Source organism: Hemitrygon akajei, chromosome 4, assembly GCF_048418815.1.
Source record: "Hemitrygon akajei chromosome 4, sHemAka1.3, whole genome shotgun sequence".
In the NCBI taxonomy this organism is placed as follows: Eukaryota; Metazoa; Chordata; class Chondrichthyes; order Myliobatiformes; family Dasyatidae; genus Hemitrygon; species Hemitrygon akajei.
In genome coordinates this window covers 184551921-184572643 of record NC_133127.1, presented here as the reverse complement: position 1 = coordinate 184572643, position 20723 = coordinate 184551921, and the positions used below count along the sequence as shown (strand labels likewise).

The 20723-nt window shown below is 41.7% G+C and overlaps 1 protein-coding gene across 4 annotated transcripts in view; it reads left to right on the top strand.

Moving 5' to 3' along the window:
* LOC140727029 (P2Y purinoceptor 8-like) overlaps positions 1-20723 on the top strand; it is a 49138-nt gene that overhangs the window by 21679 nt on the left and 6736 nt on the right. For all 4 annotated transcript variants that reach the window (XM_073044196.1, XM_073044195.1, XM_073044197.1 and 1 more), the window contains exon 3: positions 14687-14817. The gene's annotated coding sequence lies outside the window, so the exon portion shown is untranslated. The remainder of the gene's footprint in view (positions 1-14686; positions 14818-20723) is intronic.

Sequence of the window (20723 nt, the reverse complement as noted above, 5' to 3'; positions counted from 1 at the left end):
GTGAATTATTTTAGAGTTACACTGATAATGGGGAAAGCTTGGAAGAAGGAATTTCTTCTGGCTGTTTATGTCAGGTCATTGAACTTTCCTACAGCGAATCCATTGAGAGGGTTTCAACCACGATTTACGCACTACAAACCATGCTTCCCCAATTGTATGGCCAAAAACCTTTCTAAATTCTAATGGAAGTACCCTGTTTTCTTTTCCTAATTTATTCACCAGCTGCTGTTAGCGTGGTGGCACGGGGTGCAGACAATAAAGCCACTGCCTCACCTCATCAGAGACTCAGCTTCAATCCTCACCTTTGTCTGTCTGTATGGAGTTTGCATGTTCTTCCTGAGGCCACATGGATCTCTTCCTGGCGATCTAGTTTCCAGCCACATTCATCTCGGCGTGCAAACTTGAGAACAGTGAGCTGATGCCGTGACCCACGTTTAATGATTCAGTGCGATTGTGGAGTTTACTGGGCATTCTGCTGAGGGGTTAGGACGCACTGCAATGAATCTGAAGTTATTTCTAGTCAAAACCACACCTCATTAGGTCAGTCAAGTTCCTTTCCTGTGCAGCTCTCATTTTAAGTTTGTGCAGGGTTATCAGTGCCTTTTTTCTTTGGACGTAATTTAAACTTACAGTGGGATTTGAATTCACATCTCCAGATCGTTTATCAAATCCTATTGCCAGATGTTGCTTGGCAAAAGTATGTAGGGCATTATAAATAAATCTCATCATAGTCAAAGATTTGTTAAAACAAGGAGCACGTGGAGTTTGTGAATAAACGAAACAAGAGCTTTTGAACATGGTGCGTGGTTTCTGACCGTGGTCAGGGTGTGGAAGTGTTCACTCAAGTTGCTAGTCAGGATTTAAACATGAGTAGGTTTTACAGAGCATGACACATAAATGTACTACAAATATGCAAGTGCTTGGCCTCATTAAAAAGATAGTCAACCTTGTGTGATGTAAAGAATTTTTTAAAAATGCAAGTGGCTTAAAGTTAAAACAATATAAAATTTCCCCCCTTAGTAATGTCAAAGGGGAATTCCAATCTAAATGACGCAGAATTTAGTTGGGGAAATGTGCACAGAGAAAAGAGTCAGTTCTGAAATCTTTAATGTAAAAGATTGTGTCTGGGACAAAAACTGAGGCTTAGTACCTTTGAAAGAGTTTCTAGTTGACCTTCAGTAAACCTGATGTTGATCTATCTTGTACTCGTCCACGACATTCTAAGTGGAGTGTTTTTTTTTTGATGAGCGCGATCTCAACAGCTAGTATGGAAAGCATGAGAACATAAGAAATAGGAGCAGGAGCAACCAATGCAAGATGCCTGAGGAACTCAGCAGGTCAAGCAGCGTCTGTGGAAAGGGGGGGAGAAAACAGTCAGCGGTCCAGGCTGACACCCTTCATCAGGATTGGAAGAGGCCATAATAAGGTGGTGGGGAGAAGGTATTAAGTGAAACACAAAGGGGAGTACTGAGAGAGAGTTTTACTGAACTCCTGTCGAAGAGAAGATTTATACTTCAAGGTGGTCATAACATAGAAATCTACAGCACGTTACAGGCTTTTCGGCCACAATGTTGTGCCGGCCACATAACCTACCTAGAATTTCCCTGCGGCATAACCCTCTATTTTTCTAAGCTCCATGTCCCTATCTAAGAGTCTCTTAAAAGACCCTATTGTATCCGCCTCTACTGCTTTCGCTGGCAGTGCATTCCACACACCCACCACTCTCTGTGTGGAATTGTACCTACTACCAAGCACCTTAAAATTATGCCCCCTTGTGTTAGCTATTTCAGGCTTGGAAAAAAGCCTCTGGCTATCCACACAATCAATGCCTCTTGTCATCTTATACACCGCTATCAGATCACTTCTCATCCTTTGTCACTCCAAGGAGAGAAGGCCAAGTTCACTCAACCTATTCTCATAAGGCACGTTCTCCAATCCAATACCTTAAAGAGATTTTGCAGTGGAGCAGTAGATCATGAATACAAGAGAATCTGCAGATGCTGGAAATCCAGAGCAACACACTCAACATGCTGGAGGAACTCAGGAGGTCAGGCAGCACCTATGGAGGAATGTGAGTAGTTGATGTTTCAGGCTAAGACCCTCACCAGGACTGGAAAGGGAAGAAAGCTAGAATAAGAAAGTGGGGGGAGGTGATAGGTGAAGCACAAAAGGGGAGCGGTCAGAGAGGGTCTCACTGAATTCCCATCGAAGAAAAGATTTAAACTTTTTTGAGATCTTGCCTCCTTGTTTGTTTTTTTTGGACTTCTTTGTCAGAAGGAAAGGGCTTCCCTTCATCTGGCCTGAAAATCCCTGTGAAAAATTTGCAAGTTTCATTGTGAGCTCTTTTTATTTTTCTAAACATAAACATAAACAGTACAAGGTAAACTTTGTCTCCCTGGAGCCGGTTTAGTGAATTTTAGTGGCATTCCCTCCATTGGTCTCAGTCCAAATCTTTGACTATTTATTCCAATCCATAGATGCTGCCTGACCTGCTGAGATCCTCCAGCGTTTTGTTTATGTTGCTCAAGATTTCCGGCATCCGCAGAATGCTCTCGTATCTTCACTACATATAAATCCTTTCAGAATCAGAGTCAGGTTTAATATCAATGGCATACATGTAAAATTTGTGATTATGTGGCAATTTAATTAAATAAGCAGTCCAAAAAGAGAGCAAAAAAAGTAAAAAGACAAGGTAATGTACTTGGGCCCATCGTTCATTCAGTAATCTAACGGTGGTGGGTAGAAGCTACTCCTAAAGTGTTGAGTGTGTGTCTTCAGTCTCCTGTACCTCCGATTTGATGGTAGCAATGAAAAGAAGGATCTTTAATGACAAATGCCGCCCTTTTAAGGCATCGCCTGTTGAAGATGTCCTCCATGCCGGGGAAGCTGGTGCCTACGATTGAGCTGACTGAGTTTGCAACATCTTGCAGCTTTTTTCCAATCCTGTGTAGTGGCCCCTCCATTTCAGATGGTGATGTAGTGAATTAGAGTGTTCTCCATGGTACATCTATAAGAAATTTGCAAGTCTTTGGTAACACACCAAGTCCTCTCAAACTCATAATGAAATATAGATCAAACACGAGGAAATCTGCAGATGCTGGAAATTCAAACAACAACACACACAAAATGCTGGTGGAACACAGCAGGCCAGGCAGCATCTATAAGGAGAAGCACTGTCGACGTTTCGGGCCGAGATCCTTCGTCAGGATGAAATATAGATAATTGTTTTGCTTCTTTGTAATTACATTGATATGTTAGGCCCAGGATAGATCCTCAGTGATGTTGACATGTAGAAACTTTAAAATGCCCACCCTTTCCACTGCTGATCCCTCGATGAAGACTGTTTCCTTGACTTTCCCTTCCTGAAGTCCACAATCAATTCTTTGGTCTTGCTGACATTGACTACAAGGTTGGTTGTTTCAACATCACTCACCCAGTTGATTTATCTCGGTCCTGTACACCTCCTCATCACCATCTGAAATTCTTCCAACAATAGCGGTTTCATTTGCAAATTAGAGGATGGCATTTCAGCTGTGCCTGGCCACATGGTCATAGGTGCAGAGAGGGTAGATCGATGGGCTAAGCAAGGATCCTTGTGTTGATTGTCAGCAAGGAGGTGATGTCTGGTTAAGGAATCAGAATCAGATTTATTATCACTGGCATGCGACATGAAATTTGTTAACTTAGCAGCAGTAGTTCAATGCAATACATAATCGAGAAGAAGAAAAAATAATAAATAAAATAATAATAATAAATAAACAAGTAAATCAATTACATTTATTGAATAGATTTTTAAAATGTGCAAAAACAGAAATACTGTATATTTTTTTAAAAAGTGAGGTAGTGTGCAAAGATTCAGTGTCCATTTAGGAATCGGATAGCAGAGGGGAAGAAGCTGTTCCTGAATCGCTAAGAGTGTGCCTTCAAGCTTCAGTAACTAACAATGAGAAAAGGGTGCTGGAGGTCTTTAATAGTGGACGCTGCCTTTCTGAAACACCGCTTCCTAAAGATGTCCTGGGTACTTTATAGGCTAGTGCCCAAGATGGAGCTGACTAGAACCTTCTGCAGCTTCTTTCGGTCCTGTGCAGTAGCCCCTCCATACCAGACAGTAATACAGCCTGTCTGAATGCTCTCCACGGTACAAATATAGAAGTTTCCGTGTGTATTTGTTGACATGCCAAATCTTTTCAAACACCTGATAAAGTATAGCCGCTGTCTTGCCTTCTTTATAACTATATCGATATGTTAGGACCAGGTTAGATCTTTGGAGATCTTGACACCCAGGAGCTTCAAGCTGCTCACTCTCTCCACTTCTGATCGCTCTATGAGGATTGGTATGTGTTCCTTTGTCTTACTCTTCCTGAAGTCCACAATCAGCTCTTTCGTCTTACTGACGTTGAGTGCCAGGTTGTTGCTGCGGCACCACTTCACTAGTTGGCATATCTCACTCCTGTACGTCCTCTCGTCACCACCTGAGATTCTACCAGCAAATTTATAGATGGTATTTGGGCTATGCCCAGTCACACAGTCATGTGTATACAGAGAGTAGAGCAGTGGGCTAAGCACACACCCCTGAGGTGCACCAGTGTTGATCGTCAATGAGAAGGATATGTTATCACCAATCTGCACAGATTGTGGCCTTCCGGTTAGGAAGTTGAGAATCCAATTGTAGAGGGAGGTACAGAGGCCCAGGGTCTGCAGCTTCTGAATAAGATTGTGGGAATGATGGTATTAAGTGCTGACCTCTTGTTGATGAACAGCATCCTGATGCAGGTGTTTGTGTTGTCCATGTGGTCTAAAGCTGTGTGGAAAACCATTGAGATTGCATCAGCTGTTGACCTATTGTGGTGATAGGCAAATTGCAATGGGTCCATGTCCTTGCTGGGACAGGAGTTCAGTCTAGTCATGACCAACCTCTCAAAACATTTCATCACTGTAGATGTGAGTGCTACTGGGCGATAGTCATTAAGTTAGCCCACATTATTCTTAGGCGTTGGTATAATTGTTGCCTTTTTGAAGCTAGTGGGAACTTCTGCTCGTAGCAGTGAGAGGTTGAAAATGTCCTTGAATACTCCCGCTAGTTGATTGGCACAAGTTTTCAGAACCTTACCAGGTACTCCATTGGGACCTTCCACTTTGCAAAGGTTCATTCTCTTTAAAGACAGCCTAACATTGGCTGAGACAGAGATCACAGGGTCATCGGGTGTAGCAAGGTTCTTCACAGCTGTAGTTATGTTCTCCCTTTCAGGCGTTGAGTTCATCTGGTAGTGAAGCATCACTGCCATTCATGCTATTGGGTTTCATTTTGTAAGAAGGAATATCTTGCAGACCCTGCCAGAGTTGCTGTGCATTCGATGTCACCTCCAACCTCATTCAAAATTGTCTCTTCACCCTTGAAATAGCCCTCCACAAATCATAACCTGGATTTCTGATACAAGCCTGGATCACCAGACTTGAATGCCACAAATCCAGCCTTCAGCTGACATCTAACCCCCTGGTTCATCCATGGCTTTTGGTTTGGGAATGTACAGTAAGTCTTTGTGGGCACACACTCATCCACACAGGTTTTAATGAAGTCGGTAACAACTGCAGCATACTCATCCAGGTTTGAAGATGAATCCCTGAATACAGTCCAGTCCACCGATTCAAAACAGTCCTATAGGTGCTCCTGTGCTTCCCTTGTCCAAACCTTCTTGGTCCTCACTGCTGCTGCAGTCTTCAGTCTCTGCCTGTACTCAGTGAGCAGAAGTACAGCCAGGTGATCAGACTTCCCAAAGTGAGGGCGTCGACCACGGTAGGCATTCTTGATGGTGATGTAGCAATGGTCCAGTGTGTTGTTTCCTCTGGTATTGCAAGTGATCTGTTGATGGTAGTTGCTTAGTTGCTTTTTCAGACTGGCCTTGTTAAAATCTCCCAAATCGATGGTGAAGGCATTAGGGAGCACTGTTTCGTGCATGTTGATCCCCTTGCTCAGATCATCTAAAGCCTGCTTGACATTGGCCTGAGGTGGAATGCAAACTGCTACCAAAATGACCTCAGAAAACTCCCATAGTAGGTAAAAAGGACGGCACTTTACCACTAGATATTCCAGGTCTGGTGAGCAGAATTGGGACAGCACTGATATATTTGTGCACCAAGAAGAGTTGATCATGAGGCATACCCCTCCACCTCTGCTTTTTAGAGACTCCGTAGATTTATCCTGACAGTGTATAGTAAACCTGCAGATCTGCCCTCGATCATATAAAATATTCAAGGTGACTTGGTATATCACCAAAGACTTCCACAGGTTTGTACAGATGCAAGATGGCACTGGTGAAACACAGTAAATTGTTGCAGGCAGCTTAAAAAACTTATAAATATATTTCTTCAAAACTACTCTCATTGCAAGCTGCACTCTGTAATTACCCTTTAAGTAACAAACAGTACTTTTGAGCCGTCTTAATGAATCAGCGATTTCACAATCTTCTGAAGGATGCAGGGATGGCTACTTTAAATGGTCATCGGCACGGCCAAAGGAGAGGGAGGAGGGGAGTGCACCTTACTAGGCTGAAACAATGAGGTATGAAACTTCCTCTACCCAGCATGTTGTAAGCAAATGTACCATTGCTACAAAACAAGATTGCTGACTGAAGGGGAAGATTGTTGCATCGGAAGGAAATGCTGCATTCTTTGTTTCACAGAAATCTGGCTCACTAGGGACACTTTGGATACATCCGTAAGATCCGAGTGCTTCCTAATATACAGGTTGGACCAGACTATTGATTTGGAGAAGGCAAATGTTGGGGGCTGTGTTTCACGATAAAGTTTTTGTCAGAAGATAGGCTGATGTCTTTTGAACAATGAGTCGATAAATACTCTCTTTCATATTCACACTTCTTACAATACCTTCAAGTTAGACATTCTTACAAAAATACTTAAGTAATTTTCCTTGCATATTAGAGGCCAACCTGTTAGATACTATTATGAGCATGAACCCTTTGATGAAGGATTCCATTGGAAGAATCTATAATTTATTATTACAATGGGATAAGTGCCCTTTCTTTAAGATTAAAAGATTGGGAAGAGAAACTTAATTTGACTTTTTTAACGGAGGACTGGATGCAGATCTTGAAGTTGGTTAACTCTTCCTCGATTTGTACCAGCCGTTCATTGATTCAATTTAAAATTGTACATCATTATTATTTGATGAAGGAGAGATTCTCTAAAGTCTTTCCTAATGTTGATAGTTATTGTGATAGATGTAAAACTGAGACAGCTACACTGGCACATATGTTTTGGTCTTGTTCTATACTGGAACAGTTTTGGAAGTCAGTTTTTTCTACAATTTCTAAAGCACTTAATATTAATTTACAACCTAACAAATTAACTGTGCTTTTTGGAATAATACCTCAAAATATTTGTGGTATTTCTTTGTCTGACCAACATGTTATTGCATTTGTTACATTGACAGCGAGGAGGGCCATTTTGTTGAAGTGGAAGGATATGTCGGCTCCCACTCTGTCACAACGGTTCTCTCAAGTGATGTTATGTCTTAGTTTGGAGAAAATTGGAAGTCGAACCTTCGAACCTATGTTTGATATTGAGAAAAGATGGGGTTCATTTGCTCGTTATTACCATTTGAGTTCATTGATAGATTTTCTCCACGATCTAATTGTAAATTTTGGTATAATTTTTTTTGCAGGCGGTTTGATCTTTATCTTTGGAAGCTGTTTGTATGACACATGGCTCCGGGGTTGAACAACTAATGGGTCTTTTTTTTTCTCACTTTTTTTTCTTGCTTTAGTAGGGTTTTTTTTCTTTTTTTTGTGTCATCATATTTTTCAATCCTTAATATTGTTTTTTTCTCTTTTGAGACATTGTAAGTGTTACTTACTTTGATGTACTCTTGTATTTTGGATAATAATAATAATAAAAAAAGATTTGAAAAGAAAGAAAGTTTTTGTCATGCTGGAATGCAGCAGTCTTGTTGTCATCTTATTCCCCCAACCTGGAAGATCTAGTGAGTAAGTGCTGATTGTCCTACTTACCAAAAGAGTTCTCCTCCATGATCCAAACTGCAATTTACCTATCGCCAAGTTGCTTCTCAGGCAAGAGTTGATATGTTTCATCATCAATCTCTCAAAGCTCTTCATCACAGTGGATGTCAGAGTTACTGGTCAATAGTCGTTAAGGCAGGTTACCATGTTTTTCTTAGGCACCGGTGTAATTGAAGCCTGCTTGAAGCATGTTGGTTAACTCAGAATGCCAGAGCGAGAGGTTAAAGATATCAGTGAGTTCTCTAGCCAGCTGATCAGCACAAATCTTTAGTAGTCAGAAAGCTTTCCCGTCTGGGCCAGATGATTTCGATGGATTCGTCCCCCTCAAGTATGCTCTCACTTCGGCCTCAGTAAAGATTACTAGCAACATCTCCTCCACAATCTCTATCAGCACAGTTTGACGCCAGCACCACTGTTGGCCAAATCACCGATGGTGACGACAGGAGGGAGGTTGAAAATCTGGCTGAATGGTGCCGCAACAGCAACTTCTCACTCAGTGTCAGAAGGAAACCCGAGGTCTGTAAGCCAATCCTCAGTGGAGAATCAGAGGTAGACAGGGTCAGCAACTTTAAATGATTTGGTGTTATCATTTCAGATTAACTCTCCTGGGTCCAGCATGTAAGTGCCATTACCAAGAAAGCACACCTTGGAGGTTTGTGAAGATGACATGCAGAATCTAATACTTTGATAAACTTCTATAGATGTGTGGTGGACAGTACGTTGACTGGTTGCATCATGGCCTGCTGTGGAAACACCAATGCCCTTTACCGGAAAATCCTATTTAAAAAGTAATGGAAACAGCCCTGTCTGTCACAGGTAAAGGCCTCCCCACCTACATAGAATGCTGTTGCATGAAAGCATTGCTTATCGTCAGGTACCCTCATCATCCAAGACATGCTCTCTTCCTTCTGCTGCCATAACGAAGAAGGTGCAGGAGGCTTAGTATCCACACCTCCAAGTTCAGGAATAGTTATTACCCCTCAACCATCAGGCTCTTGAATCGGGGGGATAGAATGACTCAAATTCACTTACCCCATCACAGAACTTTTCTCACAACCTATGGACTCACTTCATGGGGTCTTCATCGCATGTTCTTGATATTTATTGCTTATTTATTTACTTATTATTGTTTTTCTTTTTGTATTTGCACAACTCATTGTCTTTTCCACGTTGGTTGTTAATTCATCCCGTTGATTTTATTGTGTCTCTTATATTTAATGTGAATGCCCGCAGGAAATTGAATCTCGGGGTTATATATGGTGATATATATGCACCTTGATAATAAATTGACGTTGAACTTTGAATTGAACTTGAACTTTGAAGACAGGATAATTGCAGTGAGCAGTAATTACAGGAGGGGATGTCATTGAATTAGTAAAAGGATCAAAGGTGACAGAAGGAAACAGCATATTCCCATGAATAGACGGATGTTGGAGCTTATCACTTGCGGCTGTAATGATGGTCAAAATGTTCTAAGGGTGTTGCTGTACACGATGGAAGATTATGGACCAGATCTTGTATCTTAAGTAGCTTTTCTTTAATCAGTATGGATTTGATGTGCTGATTGGTCTAACTCCAAGTCCTAAATTTCTACGATTCTAGATCCACCTCGATCAAATTAGTTTCTAGAAAATCAACTACAGGTTGACTAAAGGGTTAAGTAAGTTCCTGATAGGTGGAAACAGCATTCTATTTAGTTTGTTGTACTTACGAGCTTGATCTTGGCTGAGGACGTCACTGGATCCCAGTGATAATTTGATAAATTAGTTCATTAATGTTACGTGTATTGGGGTGCACTGAGAAAACTGTTTTGCATGCCATCTGTACAGAACATTTCATTATAACTGAGCACTGAGATCATAAGGGAAAGCAATAACAGAATGCAGAATAAGGTACCACAGAGAGGGTGCAGTGCAAACAGACAATAAGGTGTAAAGCCATAATGAGGTAGATTGTGAGATTAAGTCTTTTCTATCTTGCTAGGGGACTATTCAGTAGTCTTATAACAGTGAATAGAATAGAAGTTGTCCTTGACCCTGCTGGGAACAGCTTACAACTTTTTTTGTATTTTCTTCCTGTCGGTGGGGTGGGGTGGTGGCAGGAGAAGAGAGAATATCCAGGGTGGCCGAGATTTTGGTGTTCCAAACAAAGATGCAAAGATGAGACTTCGAGGCAGTGGTCAGACAGTATTTGGAGTATTGTGACAGTTTTGGGCCATATATCTAAGGAAGAATGTGCTGGTGTTGGAGGGGGTCCAGAGGAGGTTTAAGTGAATTATCCCAGGAATGAAAGGAGCATTTGATAGTTCTGGGCCTATACTTGCTGGAGTTTAGAAGAGTGAGGGGGGAATCTCATTATCACCGACCAGATATTGAAAGACATGGAGATGATGTTACAGGGCGAAGCTGGAAGAAAAGGATTGAGAAGGGAAAATAAATTAGCCATGATCTTATGGGTTTTATGGTCTTTTGATTATGTTGGCTGCTTTATTAAGGCAGCAAGAAGTTTAGAAAGAGTCCATGGTTGGAATATAGCAGTTGGGAGGATTTGATGAGCCTATGGTATATCCCCCTAAATAACCTGATAGCTCTCAATAAGTCACTCCATTCACCCTCCAAGCTGCAGTGTTGCAACATTGGGTTGTATAATCTCTCCTTTTACCAACGTATTTGATGTCCACTTAGTGTTCTGGTGAATCGATGTTGTGTTTCCCCCAATTAAAAACTTCTTCTTTTCATTGTTTATTTCGACATGGGTATTAGTCACAAGATGTGTATCCATTTCTATGCCTCACTACCCAATAAACTGGTGATCAGCCACATTCTTGAAGTACTTCAGTTCTGCTGAAAGTACACCACAGCACTGTTCCAAGGATTAGATCCAGTGGCCTTGAAGAACTTGTGATATAATTCCAAGTCATGGTTCAGGGTAAATTTATTATCGAAGTACTGTGCATGTGTGTTACCATGTATTACCTTGAGTGTTGGCGCATGGCCAAGTGGTTAAGGTGTTGGTCTAGTGATCTGAAGGTCACTAGTTCGATCCTCAGCTAAGGCAGTGTGTTGTGTCCTTGAGCAAAGCAATGTGTGGTTAAACACATTGCTCTGCAATGACACTGGTGCCAAGCTGTATTCGCCCTTCCCTTCCCTTGGACAACATCGGTGACGTGGAGAGGGGAGACTTGCAGCATGGGCAACTGCCGGTCTCCCATACAACCCTGCTCAGGGTGGCTGAGGTTTTGGTGTTCCAAACAAGGATGCAAAGATGAGACTTCAAGGTAGTGGTCAGACAGTATTTGGAGTATTGTGAGAGTTTTGGGCCATATATCTAAGAAAGAATGTGTTGGTGTTGGAGGGGGTCCAGAGGAGGTTTATTTACTTTCCAAGGTGCAAATCCGTGGTCTCTTGAGACTGACTGATGCCTACCTACTACTAATTACCTTGAGATTCATTTTCCTAGTGTTTACAGGAAAATAAACAAATACAATAGAATTTTGAGGAACAAATGCACATAAACAAAGACTGATAAACAACCAATATACCAGAGAAGAAAAACTGCCCAAATAAAAATAATACCGAGCACGAGTTGTAACGAGTTTCTGAAGGAGAGTCTGTGAGTCACAGAATCAGTGGTAGAGTAGACTGTGTATAATGTGGAGAGGAAGTTGCAGGTTGTGATTTTTCCACCTTTGCCACCTTTGATGGCAGCGGAAGTCGTAAGCTTAAGAAGTATTATCAGAGCAATGTAGGTCAGTAAGTACAGTGAACTTCTGTGTTCAGGTTTGCCCTCTCTGTTATAGGAAAGATGCCGGCGGATTGAGATGGGTCAGAGGAGATTGAGGATAGTGTCAGGACTCAAGGAACTGAATTGTAGAGAGCGATCGAGTAGGCATGGTATTTCATCCATTGAAATGTGGCAAAGTGAGATGTGATCTTTCAGTGGTATATAAAATAATGAGGGGCTTAGATAGAGTAAAGGGGTACAACAAATAGGGGCATAGGTTTCAGGTGAGAGGGGAGGGTTTTAATAGAAATCCAAGGGAAAATGGTTTCACCAAGAGGATTCAGATTTGTTTGCTTATCGTGCTTTCTTTGAAGCATACAGTGAAATAAGTTGTTTGTGTTAACAACCACCAAAGCCCAGGGATGTGCTGAAAGCAGCCTCACATTCCGGTGCCAACATAGCACGATAACAATGCTCAGCGGAGTAACGCAGAACACAACAAGTACCAGCTAAACCAAAAACTGAAGAGATTCTGCCTATGCTGGAAATGCAGTATAACACACTCAAAATGGTGGAGGGACCCAGCAGCTTGGACAGCATCACTGGAGAGGAATAAACAATCAATATTTTGGGCCAAGACCCTTCTCCAGGACAGGAGAGGATGGGCGGGGGGGTGGGGGGGGGGAAGAAGATGAAATAATGAAGGGTGTCAGCCCAGGACATTGACTGTTTATTTCTCTCCACAGCCTGACCTGCTGAGCTCCTCCAGCATTTTGTGTGTTCAGCAGCAGAACAATCCCCTTCCCCCCCCCCCCCACCCAACCACACCCATGGACTGTCCTGCAAACACAGGATAGAGGGTGGTCAGTACATGGAGGGATGTGGTTGATGCAGGCGCAACATTTTCAAAGACATTTGGACGGGTACATAGTTTAGAACAGCAGTTCCCAACCTTGGGTCCACGGACACCTCGGTTATTTGTAGGGGTCCGTGGCATATAAAAAGTTTGTTAACCCCTGGCTTAGTGAGATATGGGCCAAATATGGGTCTATTTTAGATCCAAACATGGAAAGATGGGTTGAAGGGCCGGTTTGTGTGCTGTATGTCTCATTGTCTTTGTAGATGTTAAAATGCTGCTACTGCTCTGTATCAGTGCAGGACAGAGTGATTTCTTCTTCAGCCCGTTACCTTTTCCACCCATCTCTTTCCAGCTTCTTATTTCATGTCCGCTCCCCCATCTCCCTTCTCACCTGGCTTCATCTATCATCTGATAGCTTGTGTTCCTTCTCTTCACCCTACTTTCTTACTGTGTTTTCTTCCCCCTTCTATCATGCTATCATGTTTGCTGTTGTGTGCTGGGGCAGCAGGTTGAGGGTAGCAGACACCAACAGAATCAACAAACTCATTCGTAAGGCCAGTGATGTTGTGGGTTTGGAACTGGGCTCTCTGACGGTGGTGTCTGAAAAGAGGATGCTGTCCAAGTTGCATGCCATCTTGGACAATGACTCCCATCCACTCCATAATGTACTGGTTAGGCACAGGAGTACATTCAGCCAGAGACTCATTCCACTGAGATGTAACACTGAGCGTCATAGGAAGTCATTCCTATCTGTGGCCATCAAACTTTACAACTCCTCCCTCGGAGTGGCAGACACCCTGAGCCAATAGGCTGGTCCTGGACTAATTTCCACTTGGCATAATTTAGTTATTATTATTTAATTATTTATGGTTTTATATTGCTATATTTCTTCACTATTCTTGGTTGGTGCGGCTGTAACGAAACTCAATTTCCCTCGGGATCAATAAAGTATGTCTGTCTGTCTGTCTTTTCCAGTCCCATTGAAGGGTCTTGACTGTTTATTCCTCTCCATAGATGCTGTCCGACTTGCTGAGATCCTCCAGATTTTTATGTGTGTTACTCTGGATTTCCAGCATCTGCAGAATTTCTGATACTTACGTCAAATTTTGAAGTCGAGTTTATTGTTATATAATGCACAAGAACGCACAAGAGTAATGAAAAACATGCAGCAGCATCACAGGACCATAATATTTGAGTTCAAAGTACATATATTGTCAAAGTAGGTATACTAAATTATTACAGATGAACACATTTGCAAATAGAAAGACTTAGGAACTATAGCTTGAGCCAAGAAAAGAGAGTTAGCGTTTCTGTAAAGAGTGTAAATTTATCAGCTATGGGAAGTTTTCCACAGTTCCCAGAAAGTGAATCATCACGTTTCAGTCATTTCAGTTTGATTCATATCATTCATCAGCGACTCCCACAATCCAGTTCATGCTTGCTTCTCACTGCTGCAAACAAGAAGAAGGTACAGGAGCTTCAGGACTCGCACTTACCAAGTTCAGGAAGAGTTATTACCCCTCAAACATCAGGCTTTTGAACCAGAGGGGATAACTTCATTCAACTTCACTCGCCCCATCACTGAACTGGACTCATTTTCAAGGACTCTTCATCTCATGTTCTTGATATTTTATCACTCATTTATTAATTATTTGTTTTTCTTTTCCATTTGCACATTGGTTGTTTGTCTTGTTGGGTGCAGTCTTTCAGTGATTCTACTGTGTTTATTAGGTTTACTGTGGATGCCTGCAAGAAAACAAATCTCAGGGTTGTGCATGGTGACATATATGAAGTTTGATATACTTTGAACTTTGAACAATGACCATTTGAGTAATCCCAGCGTTTATTACTTTTATTGTTACACTGGGGAAGTTCGGTCCCTTCATTCACATCTGTCCAAGCTGAGTCATCTAAAAAGTGACAGTTCCAATACCACCACACTGCTCTGGTAAACCTGACGCTGCAACATGCAGAATCTTCCGAATCTAAGACTAAAAATAAAATGACACTATCATAATTAATGCAGTTAAATACCTATATGACTAAAAGTGATACTTCTATCTTACAGGATCGTTGCAATGACAGTTAGAGTGAAGAGTGTCAGACAGTTGAAAGCAGCTTAAGCAACAGTGTTGCTTGTCCTCTGGAAATTGCAGGAGGTTTGAATTACCACGGACCTTTTTGAAAGAAAATCACAAGGTATATATCATATTTATTTATCCTTGGAGGGGAATGTGCTTGTGCAGTTGGGGGATAGCTTAGGGAAAGGGGTTCAGATGGGGTGGGGGAGTCACAGATGAAAAATAGTCAGTCCATTAGGCAGAGCAGGAGGGGAGCTCACAGCATTGTTAAGGACCCCTCCCTTCCATCTCACAATCTCTATGACCTCCTGCCATCAAGCAGAAGGTACCATGGAACAAAGACTGTTAGGCTGGATAACAGCTTTTTCCCTCTTCTGAACATACTGCTACCACTCATTTCACATTAGTAGAATTATACTGCTGTATATTTAACAGTATGTCATAGATATACTTTACGTCAACTTGTAGATATACAGAATACAGAAAGAAGTTTATAGCAGGGAGCTTAACACCCAAGGATACATATTATATCGAAAGGACAGGAAGGTAGGCAGAGAGGGTGCAGTGGCTCTGTTGTTTTAAAAAATAAAGAAATCAAATCATTCGAAAAGGGTGACATAGAATCTGAAGGTGTAGAATCATGGACAGAGCTAAATAACTGCAAGGGTAAAAGAACCCTGATGGGAGGTATTTACAGACCACCAAACAGTAGCAAAGATGTGGTCTGCACATTACAATGGGAGATATAAAATGCATGTTAAAAGGACAATGTTGCAATAGTCATGGGGGATTTTAATTTGCGGGTAGGTTGGGCGAGTCAGGTTCATACAGGATCCCAAGACAAGGAATTTCTAGAATGCCTGTAAGATGGCTTTTTAGAGCAGTTCATGGTCGAGTGTTGTGCAATGAATTGGAATTGATTAGAGAGCATAAGGGAAAGAAACCCTTAAGGGCCAGTGATCATAATATGATAGAATGCACCCTGAAATTTGAGGAGAAGCTAAAATCAGATGTATCCGTATTGCAGTGGAATAAAGTGAAATACAGAGGAATGAGAGACAGCTTGGCCAAATTTGACTGCAGGGTAACACTAGCAGCGATGATGGCTGGAGTTTCTGGGAGCAATAGATACATCCCAAAGAAGAAGTATTCTAAAGGCAGAATGGCACAACCGTTGCTGACCAAGAGAAGTCAAAACCAACATAAAAACCAAAGAGAGGACGCATTTTAAAATTTATTGGGAAAATAGAGGATTAAGGAGCTGTAAAAAACTAACAGAGGCAACTAAGAAGTCATAAAGGAGGAAATGATAGAATATAAAGTTACACTTACGTAAAGTGTAAAAGTGAGGCAAGATTGGAACGCTGAAAAATGTGGGCAAGTGTATGGTCATGCACTTTGGTACAAGGAATAAAAGCGTAGACTATTCTCTAAATTTAAAAATTTTTAAATCTGAGATGCAAAGGGACTTGGGAGTCCTTGTGCAGAATTTCTTAAAGAATAATTTGCAGGTTGAGTCAGCAGCAAAGAAGCCAAATACAATGTTAACATTCATTTTGAGAGAGCTAGAATGTAGAAGCAAGCATGTAATGTTGAAACTTTTTAAGGCACTGGTGAGACCTCACGGAGTATTGAGAACAGTTTTGGGCTCCTTCTTTAAGAAGGATTTGATGACATTGAGAGGATTCAAGGCAGATTCACAGAAATTATTCCAGGATTGAATAGGTTGTCACATGAAAAATGTTTGATGGCTCTGGGCCTGTATTCACTGGAATTGAAAAGAATGAAGTGGGATTTGATTGAAACTATCAAATGTTGAAAGGCATTGATAGAGTGTATGCGGAGAGGATGCTTCCTATGGTGGGGGTGTCTAAGACCAGAGCACCCAGCCTCAGAATAGATGGATGTCTATTTAGAATGAAGATGAGGAGGAATTTCTTTATCCAGCTAGTAGTGAATCTGTGGAAGTCATTGCCACATGTGGCTGTGGAGGCCAAGTTATCGGGTATGTTTAAGGCAGAGGCTGATAGATTCTTGATTAGTTAATCTAGCAGAGTTCAAAACTAAAACAGATTTTAGGTTAGAGATGAAAAGTTTAACATGGGTCTGAGTGAGTAGTTTTTCAAACAGTTGGCCGTGGGTATGTGGAACAAGCTGCCAGAAGTGGAGGAGGCAAAGTTCAAAATCAATTTTATTATCAAAGTACATTAATGTCACCACATACAACCCTGAGATTCATTTTCCTGTGGGCATACTCAGCAATTCTGTGGAATAGTAGCTGTAATGTGGTAATTGATGACCGGAGTGCAGAAGACAACAAACTGTGCAAAGGCAAATATGAATAAATAACAAGAGCATAAAATGACAAGATAAAGTGAGGTCATTGGTTGCAGGAACACCTCAATGGATAGGCAAGTGAGTGTAGTTATCCCCTTTTGTTCAAGAGACTGATGGTTGTGGGTAGTAACTGTTCTTGAACCTGGTGGTGCGAGTCCTGAGGCTTTTGTACCTTCTACCTAACGGCAGCAGCAGGAAAGAGCATGGCCCGGATGGTGGTGATCTCCAATGTTACATTTACAACATTTATTAGATGTGTGGGCAAATACATGAATCGGAAAGGCTTAGAAGAGAGAGATAGGCCAAATGCAGGCAATGGGACTGGCTCAAGACGTCTGCATCTGCGTGGACAAATTGACCCTATAACCCATCTTCACACAGGTCTGTGGAAATATACTTCCCTCACCCCAAATACAGTATGTCGTGGTTAGACAATCCAAAAATATGAACACTGGAATTGACTAATTTCTTTTTTTTTTTGGCTAAGTGGGACTATCAAACAATGCAAAATCAAGGCTGATGAATAGAGCTGAATTTGGAGATACATCTTTACCAAAGGTGGTGCTCCTTTCCTCTCTAGCCTGCAAGTCATCCTTGAGCGAGGTGTAGCACCTGCTTAGCCTCCACAACCACCCACCCCACCCCGCAGATGAGGGTCACGTGAAGCCATGGGAGCAGGTGGGGGATGGTTATCTGAGCAGCTGGTGCAGATCACGTCCTGGTTACGTGACCACAGACGCCAACCAGACGATTCCTGAAGAGTAGGGGAAATGGTTGGGGTCACCCGTCTTGTAAAGGTGCTGTACAGAAGAAGGCAATGGCAAACCACTTCTGTAGAAAAAAAATTTGCCATGATCACCCACATCATAGGGCACATAACAAACAAATGATATGGGGTTTAATGGTCTCATGAAATTTTGTTTTGTTACTGCTAGAAACCAGACTGATATGGTGAGGAAAAATGAAAGAATAAGAAAAAAAAAAGCATGTTATTTTATTTTTGTTACTAACTCTCCACAACCAAATTATAGCTGAGCACTGGGCTCAGTTTCCAGCTCACTAACCCCTGGGTGAGAAGGTCAACTCTTGGACAGCCCCTTTCCAAAGTTACGATCACACTTCAGCGCAGTGATGGGGGAGTGCTTCATTCTTGGGGGTGCCAATGATGCAGCATTCTCTCAGCACCAGACTGAAATGTCAGCATCAGATTTAACATAGAACGTAGAACATGACAGAACTATACAGCTCCTTTCTGCTCATGATTTTGTGTCAACCTCTTATCCTACTCCAACGTCAATCTAAACTTCCCTCTTACATGGCCCTCCATTATCCTATCATCTATGTGCCTGTCTAAGAGTTTCTTATATGTCTTTAATGTATCTGCCTCTACCACCAACCTTGACAGGGCATTCCACGCACCCACCATTCTGTATATTAAAAAAATTTAAAAATTTAAATAATATATCTCTGGCAACCTCCCTATTTTCCTCCAATTACATTCGAATCATTTTAGCCATTCTCACCCTGGGAATTTGACACTCGTGTCTGAAATTCAAACAAGACATTAAACTTTGACTTCACCTCCCCTGTCACAACCAGGGGTCATTTTTAAAGAGTTTTTCTCAGTTAGTATGCAGACTCTATTTTCCCTTTCCTTAGTGTCATCTCGTTAACGTAATTTTCCTTGGATTGTCTGCTGTTTATGTCTAATTGTCTTTGCACTAGCTCTGGTTTTTTCACTACGTTTTGGGATCAGGGAGATTGTTAACCTGTGTTTTTTATCACCTGTATTCAATTTGGGATGATTTAATTAGCATGGTAATGTCAATGTCCAGGTTTCCTCTGTGCTCCAGGGTGATTGTGGTTCCTTGTTGGGCGAAACTCAGACCGAGTTCTTCCGTATATCGTCAGTGATTTCAGTTCATCAAGTTTTTGTAGAGTTTTCCTGAGCTCTTGCTAGTTTTACTAGGTAATTTCTGGGTTCTTTTGTTTGTTTGAATCGCTGAAGTCTCTGTGATTCCTGCACTTGAGTTTGCTAGTGATCCTCACATCCCCTTTCCTTGTGAACAAGAAGTGCACAAAACTGAAATTTATCACTTCATGTAGAAATTATAGAAATGTATAAGCAAATTATCATTGGGAGGTTGAGGGGGAACCTTCACTCAGGGAGTGGTGAGAGTGTTTAATAAGCTGGCAGTGGGAATGATGGATGTGGATTCAATTTCAAGATTTAAGAGAAATTTGGTTAGATGTATGGATGGAAGGGGAATGGAGAGTACAGCTCGATAAGACTAGGCAGAATAATAATTTGGCACAGACTAATGAGCTATGTATCTGAAAAAATGCCAACATATGCTTTGTCCTCACTTCAAACCAGTTTGCTGCTGTAAGATGATGTGGTGCAGCAGGTGATATGTAAATGCAAATTTTTCCTTTCCTTGATATTATTTTAGCTTGCCAGAGAGCTGCCATTAGGATTGATGACATTGAGATTTGCACAGTTGAAGAAACTTGTGGTTAATGATAAAAAGAAAAGTTTACAATTGATAAGAATCTGAACCAGATCTCAATGTGCAGGAAATGTCTTGCATTTGAGAACAGGGGCAGTTTTTATTTCACAAGTGACAGACCTAACAGATAGCATCAACTAAAACTCACCCTTAATGCTCGCATTAATGACCTGGGCCAGGCTGGACAGACAGTAACCTGCTTATGATCTCTCTCGAAAGCAAACACCATTCCATGTGTAGAAGATGGCTTTTCTCCACAATCAGTTCTTTTCATGTTGAGGCACCCAACATTTGTAAAACTGAACTTACTCATAACTTTGGAAGATCAAATGTAAACGTCCAGTACAGAGCAACACGCATAAAATGCTGGAGGAACTCAGCAGGCCAGGCAGCATCTGTGGAGAAAAGTACAGTCAAAACTTTGGGCCCAGACCCTTCGGCAGGACTGGCCTGAAACATCGACTTGTACTTTTTTCCACAGATGCTGCCTGGCCTGCTGAGTTTCTCCAGCATTTTGAGTGCGTGGCTTGGATTCCCAGCATCTGCAGATTTGTGGTTCAGGTACAGTGCAGAGTTGAGTTCAGTTCTGGTTGCCTCATTATAGGAGGATTGTGGAAGCTTTAGAAGCTGCAGAGGAGATTTACCAGGATGCTGCTTGGATTGGAGAGTATGTCTTAAGAGGATAGGTTGAGTGAGCTAGGTCTTTTCTCTCTGAGAGGTGACTTCATTGAAGAATACAAGATAATATGAGGCATTGTTTGAGAAGATAGCAAACACTTTTTCCCCAGGGCTAAATAATTAATATGAGGGTGATTGGAGGAAAGGATTGGGTGGATGTCGGAGTTAAGCTTTTTACAGAGAGGTGAATGCCCTGCCTCTGTGTTGGTAGAGGGAGATCTATTAGGAAAATGTAAGAAGCTCTTAGATAGGCACATGGATGATAGAAAAATGGAGGGCCAAGTAGGAGAGATGGGTTAGAGTAGATTAAAAGTTTGGCACAACACCGTGGCAAGGCTGTATTGCTGTATTATTCTATGTACATTATTAATGGCAAGGCCGTGCTGTTATGCAAAGAGATCTTGGGGTCCAGGTCCATAGCTCCTAGAAAGTGGCTGCACCAGTTGATAGGGTGGTATAGAAGGCAGATGGCATGTGTGCTTTCTTTAGTCGAGGCGTT